Genomic DNA, 20,740 nt, shown 5'->3' on the forward strand with positions numbered 1-20,740 from the left:
AAAATCAATAAAATAACAGCCATTTTGAAGCCTCAGGTCAAAATTATCATGGGCTATAGGCCCGTGAAATTTCCCATTTGATTATAAGCCCATTGGACTTAAAATCAAGGTCTGTATTATTTTCTATTGATTTAATTAATTAAATAATTATTTAAATCCTTTATCAAATTAATTATTTATAATTTTAACCTTGATTTAAATTTATTTATTAATTTAGATACCAATTTATCTTAATTAATAAATCTGCCATAATTTCTCTTTTCTTCTCAAAATTACACAACTCCGTGAAACTATCCAAAATTGACCTGGTCAACTTTGATAATTCTAATTGATAATTAAATCAATTAATTGAGACTATCTAGATGATTTCATCCAAGGTACAATGGGGACCATGGGCCTATGAAATCAAGCTCCAATAAGTTATCATAAATCTAACAAATAAATTTACTAACTTATTAATTCCTCGTGACTCCACTATAGACTTGGAATTGCACTCTTGAATTCATAGAACGCTCTATAACAAATATAGATACGCTATTAATTATCCATTGTTACAACCATAATTGTCACTCAATCCTCTATAGACGGTCTACAATGAGATAGGACTAAAATACCGTTTTACCCCTCATTGTATTTTATCCTTAAAACACTTAGTTCCTTGTAAATGATATTTCAGTAAACTAATTTAATTACTGAAATGAGATCTCTATCATTTATCACCTTGAACCAAACTAAAAGGAAACCATCGTTTCACTTCTTCATCAGAAGCTATAGATGTTCATATCTATGGTTAACACTCCCACTCAATTATACTACCGAGTTCCCAAGATGTAAGTATGGGCTAGTCCGTAGGGTAAGCTGGTAACGAACAAGTCAAAGAACTCAAATAATACAATCAGTTAGAATACTAACCACTCAGAATTGAGATTGAATTGACCTATGGTCAACTATATGATATGACTAGAATAGATAATAACGGTATGTTTACTTATCTTATCAACTGTCAATATCGGTCCTGTCCGATGTAACAAATACATCCGATCTTATCTACTTTGCTAATGTTCTGGAAAGAACATAACACTGTAATGTGTAAGTAGATCATATCGTAGATTGGCAAGTCAGTGTAAATTCGGTACACTGACTAATCTTAGGACTAACTTATTTTTGAACATATAATCATATTTATATTCCACTGTGATTACGTCACTATAAATAAGATTAGTTATATGCTCGGGATTTAATAGAAGTTTATATTAAACAAATAATCATGAAAATAAAACATGTGAGCAAAGTGATTGACCAAGTCAAAAAATGATTTCTATTCTTTTATTGATAATAAAATGAGATTACAAAGAATTTGGGTTTTAATTAGGATCTCCTTGGACAAGCTGACTCTGGTTGTGTGATCTCCACAAAAGCCTTCATGCACTTCATGCATGATCACAATCATTTTGGTTCTGGATACGCGTTGAAGATAAGGCATGTATAACCCTCTGGGATAGAGTTTGCCATCCATCATAACGTATCTGGGGCCCTGGTACTGGTGGTTCCTTGCGGCGGCCCTATCTGTGGGCAATTCTCTAGTGGTTAGATATTAGATGATGGGCCTCATCCAGTACATCGCGTAATCAATGGCATTCATAGTTGTGGGGGCTTGAATACTTGGTGCGGATTGATGGTCGATTGGGACAACTCCGGAGAATTCTCCTTCAACATCCGTGGCCAACTTTGCCAATGTGTCTGCAAACACATCATGTTCGTTGGGGATCTGATAGATGATGTATCTTTTGCACAGTTAAAGTAACTCTTGGGTTCGTACCACGTAGGCAGCCATCTTCTCCCCCTTCATTTGGTATTTCCCTGATATTTTTCTAACCACCAACTGGGAATCACTGTGGATTTGAATGTTTTTTGCCCCCACTTCCCAAGCCAAGTGTAATCCGGCCAACATGGCCTCGTGCTTAGCCACATTGTTTGATACTTCAAACTAGAAGTGTAGGGCACTTTGCAGTTGGTCACCTTGGGGGGATATTAGGATAATCCGGCTCTGACCTCGTTCTCATTGGAGGCTCCGTCAACGAAGATTTTCCACATGGGAACTACAGGATTGATTGGCTCTTCGACTTGAGTTATCCCGATATATTCTATGATGAAGTCGGTCATGGCATGTCCCTTGATGGAGATTTTGAGAACGTAGGTGATATCGAATTGGCTCAAATCCATGGCCCACTTCAAAAGTCTTCCTAATGATTCTGGTTTTTTTATACTTTTCGTAAGAAATGGTTCGTTATTACCTTGATGGCATGAGCTTGAAAGTAAGGTCATAACTTCTCGAAAGCGGCCGGTAAGAAAAATGTAAGTTTCTCGATTAAAGGGTATCTAGACTCCGCGCCCAAAAACCTTTTGCTTGCATAATAGACCGAGAGTTGGACCTTTCCCTTTTCTCGCACTAAGGCGGCACTTATAGGATGTTCTAACATTGCCAAATATAGGTACAGTGATTCCCCATCCACCGGCTTAGACAAGATTGGTGCTTGAGCTAAATGCTCTTTCAATTTTTGGAAAGCCTCTTCACACTCAGCTGTCCACTCAAACCTCTGGTTTCTGCAAATTATGTTGAAAAATGGGATGCACTTGTCTGTGGACATTGACACAAAGCGGCTCAAAGCCATTATTCTTCCCGTCAGGCTCTAAACATCTTTGTGTTTTTGTGGCGATGAAATGTCGATCAAAGCTCTAATCTTATCTAGGTTGGCTTCTATCCCCCTTGAGCTTACTATAAAGCTTAGAAACTTCCCGGAAGCCACGCCAAAAGTGCACTTCATGGGATTTTGCTTCATCTCGTACTTTTGGATAATGGTGAATGCCTCCACTAGATCGTCTGCATGTTGGGTCGATGTTTTGGACTTGACCAATATGTCATCTATGTAGAATTCTATGTTTTTTTCCGGGTAGGTCCTGGAACATTTTGTTAACAAGACATGGCTCCAGCATTCTTTAGCCCAAAAGGCATGACAATGTAGCAGTATACACCCTTGTCCGTCTGGAAGCTGGTGTGTTCTTGGTCTGCTACATGCATTGAAATTTGGTTGTAGTGAGAGTAGGCATCCATGAAGCTTAGCAACTCGTATCCAAAAGTGGCATCCACCATTTGGTCTATCCAGGGCAGCGGGAAGCAATCCTTTGGACACGCCATGTTGAGGTCTGTGTAATATATGCAAGTTCTCCATGTCTCATTTGGCTTCGGCACCAACGTCGAATTTTCCAGCCATAAGGGATATAGTGCTTCCCAAATGAAGTTGATCAAGGACTTCTATTTTATTTCTAGTTTGAGGGCCTCTACCCGTTCTGTGCCCAATGGCCTTCACTTTTGCTAGACTGGAGTTGCGTTTTCATCGATGTTTAGGGCGTGACATATGATGTTTCGGTCAATCCTGTTCATGTCCACGTGGGACCAGGCCAGGACATCCTTGTTTTCTTTTACTCTGGCGATTATGGGAGCCTTGACTTCTAGATTCAAATTTCTTCCTACTCGGATTACTCTGGTTGGATCGGTGTCACTGATGCACAACTCTTCTACTTCCTCCATTGGTTCAACTTAGCAGCTTGGAGACTCTGAACTGTGCTTAAATGATGAATAAAATGGCTGAGTGAATGGTCCTATTTATAGAGTTCAAGGAGTAAAACTAACTCCCATTTCAATGAATAAATAAATGATTAAAGATTGAATAAATTTGAATTATCTATTCAACAGATGCCAAGAACTCGGTCAAAAACATTCAGGAACGAGTCAAGGTTGTTGAGGGTTGTTTCTAGTTTAGAATTCTATGAAATTTCAAATATGGCTACTGGAGTCGATATATTGCCTAGGGTAGGAATGAACCTAGAAAAGAGAGTTGAGGGTTGGAACGAACTTCTAACAAGAATTCTTGGAACGATATAACGCCCCTACAATGATTTTGAGGGTTCGTGGTTTTGTTCGTGCGAAGTCGACGTGTTTTCCGTATCAATCAGAGGCCACATATCGGCCCCTATAGCTGCGATATATCGACATACGATGATATTTTAAACACGTTTTTTCACACTTAAGCATAATTTGAAATTGATGAAAACTACTTTGACGAATTAAAACATGATCCTAACAGATGATAGAAGGTTCTAGATGTTCTAGAGCTTCTAGATCTTTCTTTTAATTAAACTATTCATAAAAAATACTTAAATCCTTAATAAACATGCTTGTGACAAGTGTCACACTCTTATTTAATCCATATAAACATTAGGTTATAATAAATAATATTTCTAGGACCAGCTATGTTAATCAAACCTTATGATAAAATTAATATTTCTAAACTATAGGCTAAACTTTATAAAATCCATAACTATTTCTACGAGTTTCTAACTAAATATCGACTTTGACCAATATCCACGAAAACTAAAATTCTACAGCTACTACTATCTAGCTAAGTAAAATTCTGGGACGCTAAAATTCTCCCCTACTTAGAAGAATTTCATCCTCAAAATTTACTTACCAAACATCTCGGGATACCACTCCCTTATATATCCCTCCAATTCCCATGTGGCCTCTCTTTCAGTGCTATTGCTCCACAAGATTTTAACCATAGGGACACTTTTGGACCTTAGCTCCTTAATTCCCCGCTCTAGAACGCGTATTGGTTGTTCTTTATAACTGAAATCTTGTTATAACTCCAGAGCCTTGTAATCGAGCACATGGGATGGATCTGATATGTATTTTCTCAACATCGATACATGAAAAACGTTATGCGTTTCAGCTAATGATGGCGGTAAAGCCAACCAATATGCTACATGCCCTACTTTTTCCAATATCTCAAAAGGACATATAAACCTCGGGCTTAGCTTTCCTTTCTTTCTGAAATGCATAATCCCCTTCATCGGAGAAACTTTGAGAGAGACTTGATTGCCTACTGAAAACTCAACATTTCGTCTCTTAGTGTCGGCATAGTTCTTCTGGCGACTTTGAGCGACAATCATTCTTTGTCTTATCTTTTCTACTGCCTCGGTTGCTTCTCTTACTGCCTCAGATCTTAAATATCGTCTTTCACCGACCTCATCCCAATGAAGTGGTGATCGGCATTTACATCCATATAGCATCTCATAAGGTGCCATGCCTATCATCGCTTGATAACTATTGTTGTAAGAAAATTCTATCAATGGAAGATACTTGCTCCATGATCCTGAGAAGTCTACGGAACATGCCCTCAGCATATCTTCTAATATTTGTATGGTACGTTCTAACTCGCCATCGATTTGAGGGTGAAATGTCGTACTTAGTTTTAACTTAGTGCACATTGCATGCTGTAGACCTTCCCAGAATTTTGATATGAAAACCGATCCTCTATCGGAGACTATCGTCTTTGGAACTCCATGTAGTCTTACTATCTCTGCCACGTAAAGCTCTGTGTATTGCTCAACGTTATAAAAAATTCTTACTAGCAAGAAGTGAGCAAATTTTGTGAGTCTATCTACTATCACCCAAACAGAGTCATGCTGCTTTGTGGTCCTTGGTAATCCCGTCACAAAGTCCATTGCAATATCTTCCCATTTCCATTCGGGAATCTTCAATGGTTGCAATGTTCCAGCAGGTCTTTAATGTTCGGCCTTAACTTGTTGACATGTAAGGCATTTTGCTACAAATTCTGCTATGTCTTTCTTCATCCCCGGCCATCAGTACATTGTCTTGACATCGTTGTACATCTTGGTTGATCCCGGGTGAAGTGAATATGTAGTAGTGTGCATTTCCTTCATAATACTTTCTCTTAATTCACCATTTTCGGGCACACATACTCGGTTCCTATATCGTAACATGCCTTCTTTTGTCAAGGAGAAACCAGCATTCTCTGAGCTTTGTAGGCTGCCTTCATCTTAAGAAGAAACTCGTCCTCTTGTTATTTTTCCTTTATTCCCTCCATCAGTGTTGACTTGATCGTGATGTCAGCTAGTTGTCCAGTTATCAGCTCAATTGCAGACCTTTTAATATCATCTTGTAAGTATTGAGCTATCTCCTTAAATGTTGACAAGCTTCCGTAACTTCACCTACTAAGTGCGTCAGCCACGACATTAGCCTTTCCTGGATGATACAAGATCTCGCAATCATAGTCCTTTACTAACTCCAGCCACCTCCGTTGCCTCATATTGAGCTCCTTCAGCGTAAAGATGTACTTTAGACTTTTGTGGTCCATATAGATTTCGCACTTTTCTCCGTACAGATAGTGCCTCCAAATATTTAGAGCGAAAACCACCGCTGCTAATTCTAAGTCATGGGTCGGATACTACTGTTCGTACTCCTTTAGCTGTCTTGAGGCATATGCGACAACTTTTTTGTCTTGCATCAAAATGCATCCAAGTCCCTGCTTCGACGTGTCGTAATATATTACAAACTTGCCGTTATCGTTTAGGATGCATAAAACTGGGGTTGATATTAGCTTGTCTTTTAATGTTTGGAAGCTTTCTTCGCATATCTCCATCCATACAAATTTATGTTGCTTCCGTGTCAAATTTGTTAAGGGTGTAGCTATTCTGGAGAACCCTTCAACAAATCGTCTATAGTATCCTGCCAATTCCATAAAACTTCTCACCTCCGTGGCACTCTTGGGTTTGGGCCAGTCCTTTACTACTTCAATTTTGGCTGGGTCTACTTCTACGCCATTTTTAGACACGATGTTTCCTAGAAATGCCACCTTCTCTAGCCAGAATTCGCATTTCTTAAACTTAGCATATAATTGATGACTTTTGAGTCACCCCAATGTCAGTCGCAGGTGCTCTTCATCTTGGCTTTCTTCCTTGAGTAAATCAATATGTCATCTATAAACACCACCACGAACTTATCCAGGTGGTCCTTAAATACTCAGTTCATAAGATCCATGAACGTTCCTAGTGTGTTTTTTAAGCCAAAAGACATTACCAGGAACTCGTAGTGTCCATATCTAGTCCGAAAAGTCATCTTTGGGATATCTTCTTCTCGTACTCTTAGCTGATGATACCCTGACCACAAATCTATCTTCGAGAATACCGTAGATCCATGTAGTTGATCAAAAAGATCGTCTATTTGAGGCAAAGGGTATTTGTTCTTGATTGTCACTTTTTTTAGTTCTCGATAGTCGATGCACATCCTCATGCTCCCGTCTTTCTTTTTGAAAAAAAGCACTGGTGCTCCCTAAGGTGAATAGCTTGGTCGGATAAGGCCCTTGTCTAAAAGCTCCTACAGTTGGATCTTTAACTCGGTAGGCACCATTCTATAGGGAGATTTTGAAATTGTTGTCGTTTTAGGTGCCAATTCTATTTCAAACTCAATTTCCTACTCGGAGGTAATCCCGGTAGATCTTCTGGAAACACCTCGGGAAATTTGCATACAATATGTACATCCTTTGGTTCGAGCTACGTCTCTCATGTTTTTTCCACCAAACTAGCTAGAAACTCTTGGCAACCACTATTGATTAACCGTTGAGCTTTGAGAGCTGAGACTATCGGTATGCGTGTTCGAGAAACTTCTCCTTTGAAGGTGAACTACTCTCCGCCTTTTGTTTGAAAGTTGACTGCCTTACCCTTACAGTCTATTGTTACCCCATATTTTTCTAACCAGTTCATGCCTAAAATTACATCATAATCCTTAAGGTATAACTCGATCAAATCTACTGGTAATTCCCTTCCTTCGATTCTAACTACAACACTACGCACCCCGCTACTAGATAACATTCTTTCCCCGAGGGTAACTCCGTGAAAAACTTATCTCTAAAAAGTTTGCATGGTTTATCTAAGCTATCAATCATACTCATAGAGACAAAAGTATGCGTAGCTCCCAAATCGAATAAAACATTGCATAGTTTACTAGAGATAGTGACCTGACCTGCTGCCACTGTATTACTAGTTTCTGCTTCACCTCTAGAAAGAGCAAAAACTCAGGCTGGCACAAGCTTTTCATCTTTTTGGTCTTCCATCTTTGGGCAATCCTTCTTAATATGTCATTCTTCTCCACAGTTGAAACAAACTTTTGTCTTATATCGACATTCTCTTGAATGCTTCCTCTTGCAGATAGGGTACTGGGGATATTCCACATAGGGCTTCTTATTCCCATTACTTTCTGATGCAGTCTTATTCTTCTTGTCGGCTTTTTGATTTTGACCTCCGTCATGCTTTCGTTTATGGTCGTTCTGATCATTGATATTCTTTTTGGCATCCCTTCTGGCCGAATCTTCTTTCCAGATCATTTCTTTTGTCTGCTCAGCTTCCAAGGCTACCTATAATGTTTCCGCATAAGTGGTCATTCCCCGAATCAACTTTACGTCACAGGCTATCATAGGTTTCAGTCCCTTCACAAATCTTTGAAACAATAACAAAGCTAGTGAAATAATTCTAAAACAGCATAGAATAAAGTTTGACAATGTGTTCTTATATAGGTCTAATCCTCTACATCGGATCCATTATCATACTCAAGATCTAGTATTCTTCTTATAGCTTTAACCTTTCTAACCACACTTGAGTCCATTTGACTAATTTATGAAAATAACACAAAAAGTCATTACAAACATATTTTGAAAACAATGTGTGTACTTACTTGGTAACGAGTAGGTTGTAGCTATCGTGTGTATTTCGTGGGAACGTTCAGGACCAATATAGCCGTGGGCTCTGATACCATCTGTAACGCCCTAATTTCTCATAAATTATCAAGAACATAGCATTGGGTCATAATCATAAATATTGCTCTTTTATTGAATAAAAACTTGAAGATAAATACATGGATCCATGGTTTTACAAAAATAAAATAATTGTCTTTAACACAAAAATGAGCAACATTTAAATAGAAATTTAAAATAAACATACTTTAATAAAAATAGGCTCGCTTGATCTTCCTCGACTATATGGTCCCCATGAGTACATCACGAAGCTCTTAGGTCCCACTCACCACTGGCCTTTCTATCATCAATTTTCTGCATAACAACATCATAAAGGGTGAGCTCCTAAGCCCAGTAACGAAAATACAAACAAAAGTTAGTCATATAATCATATAATCTAACATATCATAAATTTCACCAAAGTCATACAAAAACTTATTTATACTAATCATACAACAATAAACCCTAGGTCATTTCATAACCTAAACCATATCATAAATCATAATCTAAGTCATAGGCATAAATCATAAGTCACAGATCATAAACCATAAATCATAATTCATAAATCATACTCATAATCATAACTATGGGTCATAAGTCATAATCATAACTATAGGCCATAGGTCATAATAACAAGTCAGATATAATAAAAAGATAAATGTTTATACTGGGGTGGCAATTAAGCCCCGGACATCACTTAGGTCTGTCATAAAGTTTTGCCAATCGAGCCTACCGGACATAAGTCTGTCATACATCATTGGACACCTTAGGTCCAGACACACTTACCCATTTATTGTACCTGAAATGTTAGGTCATACAAACATAAAATATATCATAAAATACATAAACTAGGTCATAATACTAAACTACCTAATTTTCCTTACCAAAAACCGCAATATTGGAGACAAGAGCGGGATTGAAACTCCTAAAACCAAACATAAAAAAACCATAAGTTTCTAAAGAAATGAAGTTGGAGAGAAGATCTAAACCATCGAGATAAGAACTTACTGAATACTTTATGTTTCAAAGATATTGAACACCTAACCAAAAGTTACTATCACAAGTTAGGATTTGAAGAAAATGAAAGAATAATAGAAACTATAGTGAACTAAACCTGAAGATAAAGAATACATTGGATAGCTTAAAACCTTGATCTATACCTCGAACACCAAAATCACACAAAAACTTACTTTCCAAGTGTTTAGAAAAGCTTTAGATTTGAAAGCTTTAACCCCAAAACCCGAGTGATTCTCTCTAGAACAAACTTAGTAGCTTGGAGGCTCGGAACTGTGCTTGAATGATGAATAAAATGGCTGAGTGAAGGGTCCTATTTATAGAGTTTAAGGAGTGAAACTAACTCCCATATCAATGAATAAATAAATGATTAAAGATTGAATAAATTTGAATTATCTGTTTAACAGATGCCCAAAACTCAGTCAAAAACGTTAAGGAACGAGTCAAGGTTGTTGAGGGTTGTTTCTAGTTTAGAATTCTACGAAATTTCAAATATGGCCACTAGAGCCGATATATCGCCTAAGGTAGGCGATATATCGCCCCTACCATGATTCTGAGGGTTCGTGCGAAGTCGACGTGTTTTCCGTATCAATCATAGGCCACATATCGGCCCCTATAGCTGCGATATATCGGCATACGATGATATTTTAAACACGTTTTGGCACACTCCAACATAATTTGAAATTGATTAAAACTACTTTGAATGAGTAAAATGTGATCCTAACAGATGATAGAAGGTTCTAGAGCTTCTAGATCTTTCTTTTAATTAAACTATTCATCAAAAATACTTAAATCCTTAATAAACATGCTTGTGACAAGTGTCACGCTCTTATTTAATCTATCTAAACCTTAGGTTATAATAAATAATATTTCTAGGACCAGCTATATTAATCAAACCTTATGATAAAATTAACATTTCTAAACTATAGGCTAAACTTTATAAAATCCATTACTATTTCTACGAGTTTCTAACTAAATATCGACTTTGACCAATATCCACGAAAACTAAAATTCTACAGCTACTACTACCCAGCTAAGTAAAATTCTGGGATGCTACAACTTTAAAGAAAAAACTTTATACAAAGTTGAAAATGAAAAAAAAAAAATTCCATGTCAGTTATCTCTTGGTCTACTAGTCTGCAATCATTTTCTTATTTTTCTTTCGCATTCTTTTCTTTTCTTGAATAATGCGATCCTGAAAACAAGACAAAAATATGGTGGCACAAAAATTTGAATCAACTATTCAAATATATTAAAACGAGATAAGAAAATCATATTTACCCTTTCTTCTTGCAAACTTCTTAAGTGATCAAAAGAATCTCTTTTGATCCTTTCCCATATCTCGTATGTAGATCTAAGGTTCACATATCTCAATTTAATATTGTCAGACACAGTCTTTAGTATGCAATGACGAGCCAAATAATCAAATCTCATCCAATCCACATATTTTTTATGACTATTGTTGACGCCGTTTTTCGCAACAGTGAAATAAGAGCACAAAAACAATAATCAGTTATGGTCAATAAAAATATGATAAGACAAATGAGATTTTTTACGTGGTTCAGTAGTTAACTCTGCCTAGTCCATGAGTCCTTGTTATTAAACTTAAGATTATCTCTGAAAATTCTTCAAGGATGAATTCCCCAGAGTTTTCTCTTAAGATCACAAAAGTTTCGTATTTTACAATGATACATGACCTCTCTATTTATAGAGGAGGTTTCAGAATACTATCCCACATATTTTGGGAAGTTATTCTGTAACGCCCTGGCTACCCCAGAACAGTTACGGTGAATGGAGGACCGGAAATTTGACTCGTTACCTGAGTCCTTTGGTCAAAAACGTGCTCTAAGTGTAATTAACAGGTTAAGGTATAAAACCAATAAAAAGGAATGGAGATTTTATTACAAACTGCTCTGCAGAGCTAAACAAAACATTTACAAGTGGTTCTCAGTACAAAATGGTCATTACAGTTTTAAATTTATAATCCCCGCCGACCTAAGCGGCAAAAGTAGGGTAAACCCCCTAGTTCCTCTGAGAACACCTTGACCGTGGTAGTCAAGCGGCCGCATATGTACACACCACCACATCAGCTCTCCACTCAAGGCTAGGTGAGCTTTTCTTTCCCTTTACCTGCACCACATAGCACCCATGAGCCAAAGCCCAGCAAGAAAACATAACACTTCTCATAAACATTATCAAATGACTATCATTATAATCATACTGAACATAAAGCTTTCAACAAGCAAATGAACATCACATGATTTTAGCGGGAGAGTGGCTGCTAAGTAAGCCACTAGCCTCCAAGCTCTCTGTTTATTCATCGACCCTCAGGGTCGGTCAGGCATTAATGCTCCTTGAGTCATTCAATGCTAGAAGTCGATTAGATCTAATCTCTGTTGGCTTGCGTGAACCACGCTAAGTCCATCATTGACTAATAAGTCAGCGCTAAGTGACCAGTGACCAGTGTCCAGTATCACCGCCGAACTTGACTAATAAGTCACAGCTTCACAGCTAACACTAACACCCTTGCCATTTCTGACTGACAAGTCAGTGCAACGTGACCAGTGCCCAATACCACTGCCGAACCTGACTAATCAGTCACAGCTTCACAGTTGATACTAGCACCTTTGCCAAACCTGACTAATTAGTCAGTGCTATGCACAAGCGAACAACATATGCTAAGCATTCCATGTTCAATCCATGTCCATATTACGCAATCAACATGCCTTACAAATATCCATGCATGTCACACTTGGGGTGCAGTTTTCTTACCTCGGGTTCGAGCAAGAATGAATAAAAGAGTGACCCTGAGAACGATCGACTTTCTGGTCCTTTAGCGGTTACCTGGTCATAACCAAATTATGGGATTCCATCAATAAAATGAATAATAAAAGGTTCCCAAACCCAAACCTAACCTTTGGGACCTCAAACACTACTCAACCGGGTAGTAGGTTCAATCCCGAGGCCTTAAGTTTGAATCCCCAAGCCAAAAAGCTCACTTTGGCCAAAAATGCCTTAAGGGCCACGGCCCTCCTTGGCCATGCCGCGGCCCACCCCTCAAACAGAGGCGCCTAAACCCAGCAGCTCCCAAGGGCCGCGGCTCACCCTGACCATGCCGCGGCGCAACGCCCAGTTCAGCCAAAACCCCTGTTTTTCTTCCCCTACGATTTCTCTTGAAACCAGCCCTTCAAACCCAATTTAAACATCACCCAAACCTCTCTCAAACACCCATTTAAACCTCCAAACTTTACCCATAACTATCCCTCATCATAACCCAAGTAAAACATCCCAAGAACTCCCCTTGATTCCAACTTTCCACACCAAAATCAAGAGCTGAAAACTATCTTTAAACCAGGGCAAAACCAGAAAAGTAATGATCAAAGCTTACCTCAAACTTGGTATTGAACCCTCTCCAATGGCTGAACTAAATCCACAACCTTAGCCCCTTGATTTCCTAGCTTAGCTCCACACTTGAGCCCAAAATTCCAAAGAAGATAAACTATGGAGATGAATGTACGGGAAGGAGAAGAAGGGAACTCTGTTTTTGGTTCTGTTTCACAGCCATCTAAACATCATATATATCCAAATACCAAAAGACCATTATACCCCTAGGTATAATAAAGCTTCTAAAACCAACTCAAGGGCAACTTTGGCACTTTCCACTAATCCCGTTAATCATAACTAACGCTTCCCAATTCCCGCTAATCTCAATATTCTCAAACACCAATATTTCACCTCCCGTTACCCTTTAATGCCCAGTAACACTCTAATCATTAAAACACCCCGAGACTCACCCCGAGCCCCGAGCTTAAACCTGTTATGACCAAACCGATATTTAACATTCCTTGATCGTCTCATGCCAAATAGCTCGAACAAACCCACATCATAATGTGGTCTCAAGATATATCGCCAATATGCGTACAAATAATCAATTCACCCTCAACGGGCCAAATTACCAACACACCCCTGTGGATAGAATTATGGACTCACATGCGTGCATTTCACATCATATCATAATATAATCAACGTATACATGCATTTAATCAATTAATAGCATATTTAAGCAAGTATGGCCCTCCCGGCCTACTGTTCACGCCGTTAAACACAACGGAGAATTCGGGGCATTACATATTCTTTATATGCAAATAAATTTAATGGCATTCAAAGCCTGTAATCCTATATACAAGGAAACGTCCCCTGAAGATCAGGGGGTGTATAATTGAACAATTAATATCCCTTGATTATAGGGGATTTATAGCAATCAATGTAGACTGCGTCTCTCATTGATGATTCACAAAGATATTCAAAATTGTTATCTTATATCGCCAAGGCCCTATTCACCCAGGTCTCTTGTTGACTTTCGAGCTATAGCATCTTCCCTAGACCACATGACTTCGAGCTCATACGGGTGTCAGGCTCAGAGCCCTAATTCGAGGCCATCCCGACAACAGATGTACTTCGGGGTCTGTCTTTCGAGCTTGTGAGGATCTCGAGGCTACAATATTCGAAGTCGTCTCTGCTTCCCAGGCTCGATGCCTAGACTTCGGACGTGTTCCAGATATTATGAGTCCATTCCTTACGAATCCAGCTTTCGAGGTCACAATTCTCATGGCTCGAAATTTGGGTGTAACATTTTGCCCCCTCAAAAGCATTTGTTCGAATCCTATGAGAAGGAAAATTTTGAACTACTTTCTTCGAGAACCGCACCGTCACATACTTGAAAATGGACACGTGTCAGTTGGGTATTTCTCATTCAGGGTACTCGAGTACCTTGGAAATCTGCCCACGATCGTTCGTCTGCCACCTCTCTGGTACCATCATATCATTAATCCATATCTGTTGGATTTTACAAGGGTTTTGTTCAATGGCTCAGATTAATCCCCTTTTACCATCTATATATAAGACCCCAGTCATCGTCTTCCTTTTATTTTGCACTCATCAGAAGAAAGAAAAGAAGCAAAACCAGAAACTATCCCTGAGAAATTCTTGCTTGTGCATGTTTTCTCAGCCGAAGAAACAGAGGACCGCCAGTTTGTTCGAGACCGTGAGCTCATACCTGCAGCCTCTCCTTCAATCAATGATTTCTCTGCAATCGCCATCATTGTGTAAGTATCTGATTGTCTTTTTATTTTCAATTATGCCAGTTTCTGTCTATGTTGTTCTTGTTATTTCTGGGAATGCGCTAGTTTATTTTCTTAGTATGATACTGTTGACTGTGTTTTTAGCCAACAACGTGAGAACGTCAAAAATGATGAACCTTCAAGAGAATTTAAGCGACACAGATAGTTTAATTAAGAAAAGTAAATAACACAAGAGATTTTATAGTGGTTCAGCCCCGATTGTCGGTAATAGCCTAATCCACTTAGAGTTGTGATTTATAGATCTGTACTCAAGATCAGATGGACTGAGCCAACTGAGTTTCTTCAGTACAGATTGCAAAAATACAAGAATTCTTTCAAGTGCCAGCACTTTCTCTCTCTAGAATACTCATACCCAAATTTTCTCTCTCTAGAAAGAAGAAACAGAAGAAGCCCCTCTCTAATCCCATAAGCCCTCTATTTATAGGCTTAGGGTCATACATCTGATATCCCCTAGAATCGGGATATTTTATTATATTTATTACATTTAAATTACAAAAAACATTCAAAATGTAACCAAACCCCCCATTTGTGGGAAGAATGAGAGATTCCCACGTATCTTGTTGAAGCTGTTTCTGGGAATCTTGACTTAGTCCTCCTCTAGCTAGTTGATCCACCTCTCTTACTGACCACTCATGCAAGTGCTAGTTGGACATGTGCATGGTGGTAGGACAAACATTTTTTGGTCGGACGTGCATGGTGGTAGGACATGCACTTCTCTCCTCTAACATGGCACTCTCCTCTAGCATGCCATGTTTCTCCTCGGACCAAATCCTTGGGGTCTCCTAGGACCACTCTCTTGGGGTCTCCTAGGACCACTCTCTTGAGTTCTCCTCGGATGCACTCTCCTTAGCTCTCCTAGGATGCACTCTCCTTAGCTCTCCTAGGATGCATTCTCCTTAGCCTCCTAGGATGCATTCTCCTTAGCCTCCTAGGATGCACTCTCCTTAGCTCTCCTAGGATGCATTCTCCTTAGCCTCCTAGGATGCACTTTCCTTAGCTTTCCTCGGACCAAGGTGCACTTGGCTTGGTTATGACATCTTTCAAGCAGTCCAAATTCTTCGTCAGTCTACCGGGTCCCTTTATCACAACTCTGAGGAGTCAATGCATTTATTGACTATTAATGTGTCTTTTACTGATCATGCACTGCCACTTGTCACCTTTATTGCCACGTTATTGATCTCCAATTTTTGGGTATAACAGATACGCTAGGAAATTTTTGACCGATAGGCTTTCACGTTTAAGTCTCCATACTAGGTTTAAATCACTGGTTCCAAATCCAGTTTTGGTGTAGAACAATGTCTCTTTTTTCTGGGTTTCAAAATTTTAAAAGACATATCTTTCACACCAAGATATCGGGTATAAAATCTTGGTTTTAAAGAAAGCACGATTCCCAAGATTACCATTTCTGAATAACCGCCACCCTTTTTCCCTGATATTTCGGGATTTTCAAAAAAAAATTATCCACTCTCCTCCTTTTTCTCGTAGAGTGCACGTTCCGACTCTTTAATCGGGCTTTAAGTATCGAGCTCATTTCTTATTCAAGCATTCTTCGAGCTTGTCTTATCAAGCTCGCATTTCTTGAGCCCTTGCATGCATGGCCCTCACCATTTTTTCTTTCTCGCTAGATGTCACAGAATCTGGAAAGCGGTGGGGGTCGTTGCTGGCATTCCCTTACTCTCCAAAAACCCCGAGCCCAGAGTCGCTGTTTGCTCGGAATCAACGTTTGATTCGTGAATACAATCTTGCACGCGAACAGGAGGAAACCTGAGCTCACTATCGCCGCCAAATCATCGAGGACATAGAAAAGAATAGGAGAACCCTTCGAGAGGCTCTTTATCCAGAATCTAATTCAGGGCCCAGGCCGATCCCCCTCGACCCTGGGTTAAAAGTGATTGTTGCATACAGTCTGGGAGAGCTCCGATTTTCACTGATGGGGGAGCCTTCTACCTCGCAGCCGAGGAGGGAATTCTTTGAGGCTGAGCACTATTGGAGCTCGGTCACCTTGATAAATCAGGTAACTGATATCCTGGCCTTCCATGGTCTTAGGTTGTCAAGCTCCTTAAGGTGTCGAGCTCCAACCTCTAGTGAACGAAGTTTCCATGCTCCATGGACTGGAAACCCTGACAACAGGCTGAGGTATGCAGCATGGAGCCAGGAACACATGAAGGCAGGAGCACTACTGCCTTTGAATTCTTTCTTCAAGGACTTCACAGACTTTGTTGGGTTGGCCCCGTTCTAGCTCAACACTAATTCCTACAGGGTTCTGTCTGCCCTGAGGTCGTTATACCACGAAATTAAGTGGAAAGGACCTTCACCACAGGAGATTTTGTACCTCTTCTGTCTGAAAAGCAACCCCTCCTGAGCTCGGGTAGGAGACGACTTCTACTATCTCTCGAGCTACCCCAAAGAGAAAAAGGTGTTTGAGGACCTCCCTAACCATCCACCTAACTTTAAGAAAGCCTTCTTCTGGACAGATGGCTTGTCCCCGTCTCGATGCTACTCATTCAGACGGATTCGTAAGTGCTCCAACCTTCTTTATCTCTGTGCTCGAGTTTTTATTTGTAGGTCCGTACTTAGTTGAAATGTGTCTTATTTTCCAGCCAATTTTCACCGTCCTACTCCCGACGACGCAATGAAGGAGCATAGAGAGACTCTTCTCCAACTCCCTTACGGCAGGAGGTCTCTCTCATACCTTTTGCATGAGAGTAAGCTCCGAGCTTGCGGGCTTTTGAGAGATGGCCAGTCCACCTCGGACGGGTCTAATAAAAAGTACGACCACTGGGAGCATGTGCCTTTTCCCACAGGCATCCTCCCTCCAAGGAGAGAGGTGAGGCCCCCACCTCCAGCTCGCCGAAGAAGCCCGCCATCGGGGAACGAGGCTAACAATGAAGCCTCGAGCTCAAACTCGGATGATCAAGGTAAAGTCATCCTTAGCTTGAAAATGTGGTCCCCCACCTTATTAAAGCACAAACCCGATAGGTTAGTCTTGTGCCCGGATGATAGGGACCACTTCTATATATGGACTTCGGTAGATGACCGAGTTCATAGGTTTGATAGTTGGCTCGGGAAGTATGACACCATGTACAGTCTGAACGAGGTGTGGCACGGGATAGCAGTCCAATATGGGACCAATGACTATAGGGACCTCTCGAGGTTGACGTCAACCTATAGGGAAGGTACTCCCCCCACCTCTTCTGAAGATGGGGGAATTTCATGGTCTCCGAGCTCGAGGGAGAGTTCCAGTTAGGTTTCTTCTATCATTACTTTGTATATCTATGCGATGCTGAATCACTTTATATACTTTTCCCCCTTTTTTTTTATTCACATTGTGGCATGATTGTGTAGGCAAGATGGATTCCGACCTTGACAACATCCTCGAGAGTGGCGGTGCCAAGAGGAGCAAGCGTCCCAGGGCGGGGTCGCGAAAGGTTGACCGGCCTGCCAAAGTCCCCAAGAGGACTGAGAAAACTCCTCCTCCCCCGACTCCGCCTGTTACGAGCTCCATCGCGGCGCCGACTTTGCAGGTCGGTGCCTCCACAGTGGCGCCGACTTCGCAGGTCGATGCCTCTATTATGACCGAGCCCCAACTTCCTGTAGTGGTCCAGCTGACATTTGGTCCACCTCCCAGAAAGCCTTCTGCTTCTCAAACTCACAAGCTTTCAGTTTCTACTCACATTGAGGAGTATGTAATTGATAATGCGGCAGGATCCCATGGGTCCATGCTGGGCTCGGATGTTATGTTCCGAATCGGCCAGAGTTTTAGCAGCTTCGACGCTCCTCACTGGCAATTTTTGAACAATGCCCGAGACTGCACTGCCCTCTATGAGAAGAGTGTCGAGCTTGCTGCCGCGGAAACTTTTCTTGTACTTCTTAGTTATATTTATAGATAGTTCTGGTGTTAATGACGATTTTATTTTTTGTCAGACTCTTGCTGTTACTGCCCAGCTCAACTATAAGTTGAACAATGAGATCCATTCGAGCAAGTCTCATGCTCAGGAGGCGAAGGACCTCCAACTCAAAGCAAGTGATGACCTGAAGGCAGCAAATGCAAAGCTTGAGGCAGGAGCCGAGGAGCTTAAGGCCAAGGCATCCGAGCTTGAGAAGCTGAATGCTAGGCTCGTGGAGCTTGAGAAGGAGAATTCCAGGCTCGCAGAGCTTGAGAAGGAGAACACTCGGCTCCAAGAGGCTAACAAAAAGCTCGAAGAAGAACGGGCTACCACTTTTGATATAATTGAGGGTGAAAAGGCTCGCCTCCTTGCTGAGTATAAAGAGAAGAAGGACCAGGCGGTTGATTCGGCCATGTACAGAATGTGGGCCAACAACGAAGACCTCAATACCAGCTTCCTAGGTCATCATGAGGCAAATCTTCTAGATAAGTGGAATGCTCGGCTTGAGGCGGAAGAGGCTGCTTGGGAGGCCGCCTCCGAGGGTGCTCAGAAGGATAGTCATGTTATTCGTCCTGAGGGGTCCGATGCTGTTGACGCTGAGAAGGCCAAGGAGGGTGCTTCTTCTTGAATCTGATTTCGGGGGAAATCTCATCTTGGGGCTGCGTCCCCTTATTTTTGTAATTACTTTAATTTATGCCCGTAGGGCTGATACAATTTTTTTTTTATATTAATACATATGCTTTACATTCCTTGGTTCGAAATATTTTGCACACTTTATATTAATGAATCGTTTATGTTTATTTATTCATACAAACATAGTTTGGATTTAGGCTCGAGACTCAACGCGTTCATGCATCGTTTGCTCGAATTATCTGTTTCCGATCTCGTTATTTATCAAGGTTGGATATTACTTTAACCATGGACCCGAAAGTACTTGTATGGTGTGTAATGCAAGCGGTTTAGTTATATCTTATTGCTTAGTTACTTTTTCTCATCCTCGGTTACTTCTCCGCGGTTATGAGTTCGAAACTATTTTCCCATAAGATATTCCAGGCTCGATCTCAACTTATCTCGAAGTAGGTTTAAATTCCAACTTTTCGATTAGTTTTAGCTGGTTTGTTCCAAACATATTAAGGTCGTGTTTGGTTTGTAATCCATACACTTATATTTTTAATCTAGTTCACATATTTGGTTATATCCAAACATTTTTATCTTCTGATAATTTGGTTACGTCCAAACTATCTAAGCTCGCGTATCTGGTTACATCCAAATACTTGTATGTTTTTTATAATTCGGTTATGTCCAAACTATCCAAGCTCGCGCATCTGGTTACATCCAAACACATGCATGTATTTCATGTGTGTTATTTTATTTTTCAAGTTCATGGTATATATACCAATGATGCCCCCTTAATATCCTATGAGTGTGACCATAGGTTATTAAATTAAGAGAGATTGCAAAAATAAAAAGAGATATAACATATTGAACGAAATAGATCTTTATTTGATGGAATTCAAAAGTAGACAAATTAGTACAGATAAACAATCATGGTTACAGGCAACACTCTTCCTATACTATTGATAGTAAGGTCTTAGGTGTTCGCCATTCCATGCTCGCGGTACCAGACTCCCATCCAACCTCGCTAGTTTGTAAACACTGGGCCGGATGACGGACTCTATCTGATATGGTCCTTCCCAATTTGGCCCGAGCACACCAGCTGCTGGATCTCGGGTTGCTAAAAATATGCGTCTTAACACCAAGTCTCCCACACTGAACTTTCGATCTCGAACTCTCTTGTTGAAGTACCTGGTAGCTCGTTGCTGGTAGGCAGCGTTCCTCAACTGAGCTTCGTTTCTTTTTTCTTCAATCAAGTCTAAGGTTTCTTCGAGCTGAGTATGGTTCGAGCTTTGGTTATAAATGTGAGTTCAAATTGTAGGGATTTCGACCTCGATAGGCAACATAGCCTCACATCCGTATGCTAGAGAGAATGGGGTGTGTCCTGTTGATGTTCGAGCTGTGGTCCTATACCCCCATAGAACTTGGGGCAACT

The sequence above is a fragment of the Humulus lupulus genome, chromosome 7, assembly GCF_963169125.1.
Source record: "Humulus lupulus chromosome 7, drHumLupu1.1, whole genome shotgun sequence".
NCBI lineage: Eukaryota > Viridiplantae > Streptophyta > Magnoliopsida > Rosales > Cannabaceae > Humulus > Humulus lupulus.